At 38.2% G+C, this 2,169-nt stretch overlaps 1 protein-coding gene across 1 annotated transcript in view; it reads left to right on the forward strand.

Moving 5' to 3' along the window:
* Positions 1–392: 392 nt before the first annotated feature.
* Positions 393–2,169, forward strand: part of glceb (glucuronic acid epimerase b) — a 42,555-nt gene continuing 40,778 nt past the window's right edge. Inside the window, 1 exon segment of the mRNA XM_031848417.1 lies at positions 393–556. The gene's annotated coding sequence lies outside the window, so the exon portion shown is untranslated.

Genomic DNA, 2,169 nt, shown 5'->3' on the forward strand with positions numbered 1-2,169 from the left:
GAATGTGATTTTAAACAAAATAACAATATTTTGTACTTCTATTTTAACTTTATTATCCTGATTTACCATGACGTTTATTTTATTTTATTTCATTTCATTTCATTTCATTTCATTTTATTTTATTTTATTTTATTTTATTTTATTTTATTTTATTTTATTTTATTTCATTTTATTTCATTTTATTTTATTTTATTTTATTTTATTTTATTTTATTTTATTTTATTTTACACAGAGCACCATGCAGTGAGCAACAACAACAAAACAAACGCTTTTTTCCAGCCGGCTAATTTGATTGGTTCGTAGATATCTCCGAGGTCTCGTCCTAATCTCGCGATACTGCAGATCATTCCCAGTGAGAAGCAGATCCTGAGCGAGCTGTAGTCAGTCGCTGTTGTGGCTGGGAGGCAGCACAGTCAGCCAGTCTCTTCGCTTGAACCTTGATTCAAACCTGAAGGGAAACAGGAATCTTTTAAACTAACCGACCAACCGAAAACAACTACTTCTGGTGGCTCCTAAACAAACACCGGCTTTTTTCAGGACACCTTTAATCCAGCAGGTAAGATTGCTAACGTTACGTCTCGTTGGCTCCTTTCTGTCCAGCTCAGTGTTGACTCTCTGCAATGCAATACCCCTGTTAGCTTGTATGCTAACGATACATCTGCTTAGTATAAAGTAGCTGTTGGCTGGCTTACTAGCTAGCTTTCGCTAGGTCTTCCTGCCAGCTCTTCACCAAAAATATAAGCGTTTTACGTTGTTGTAGCTTTTGTGGCTACGCGACGATGTGATGACAGGCTTTTTTTGTGAATGGACCAGATCAGAAACTGACAAACTTAATTTGTGCCACCCGTTAGCTAACGTCCAGTCCTCTTTGGTTTTAAAAGGCAGTTTTGCTGTTTGTTTTCAAGTAAAGATGAGTTCTCACCAGTAACTCGTTGCCACAAAATAGCTCCTTTTCATTGCAAGTTTACCCTGATACTAGTGTCTCTTTCTAATGTGCAGTAACTTCTCCATCCTCAAAGATTCTTCCCCCACCTACAAGCGCCACGCATTACTGCAGCTGTCCTGTTATTAGAGACTAAAGGTAAAAGACCACTTTGTGTAATTGTGCTTCTGGTAATACAGCAATCAGTGGCACTACATGTACTGTTTAGTGGTCCTTGAATATACATCTTAAAGTGTCTTTCCAGACCAGTCCTTTGCAGCCTAATCCCTCTGTTTGGTAACTACACAGCTGTTAACAGTGTGCATTGTTGAGGATCTGATGTAGACGGCATGAGGCTATTTTCAGGGTACTGACATTGAGTTTAGTGACCATATACTCTGTATTCATACTGATGCAAGTTCAAAATGTACTATGAATGTACATAGTAAACTAAAATGTAAATACATAGCAAAATAAAACAGTACAATTAAAGTAGAAAAATAAAGAAATAAACAAAGTGGAATGTGCTAATGAGGGCGTAACACATTAATGAATTCGTGGGCTTACAATGTTCCAAATTACAAGCAATGAATTATGCATTTTTTAATATAGTGATACTGATCCCTTAAGGGCCTTGAACGTACCACCGAACAGTACATTTAGTGCCCCTGGATCTCTGATTGCTGTATTACCAGAAGCACAATTACCCAAAGTGGTCTTTTACCTTTAGTCTCTAATAACAGGACAGCTGCAGTAGTGCGTGGCGCTTGCAGGTGGAAATATCGTGGAGAAAAATCTTTGATGATGGAGAAGCATTCTTCTACTTTGGCATTTCTGTACTGCAGTGTTCACAGGCCACATAACATACTCCTGATGTACTATGTTTATTCCCTTTTTTTAAAAATGTGATGAAGGCGAAGTGGCTGAACCTTGCAAAGTGTGTGATATCTGAATCTCCTCGTGTGTCCTGAACACAACAAATAACCTCACGTCTGTACTATCAAATAGCCGGTCGGATGAAAGGAGCGAGTAGAGCGGCTTCGCTTTTATGGCTGATTTAAGGAGATCAAGATTCAAATGGTAGTGATGGATGTTCTGCATCAGGTCTTTCTGCATACAGCTATGATTTACATTTCATATGTCACACTACACCACCGGCTATACGGAGTAGTTTTTTATTACGGTGACTGACTATCAAATACCTTAAATGCTTCACATTTCACTCAAGAGCCAGCTGAAATATATAT

The sequence above is a fragment of the Anarrhichthys ocellatus genome, unplaced genomic scaffold (genome assembly GCF_004355925.1).
Source record: "Anarrhichthys ocellatus isolate YVR2014 unplaced genomic scaffold, GSC_Weel_1.0 scaffold8, whole genome shotgun sequence".
In the NCBI taxonomy this organism is placed as follows: domain Eukaryota; kingdom Metazoa; phylum Chordata; class Actinopteri; order Perciformes; family Anarhichadidae; genus Anarrhichthys; species Anarrhichthys ocellatus.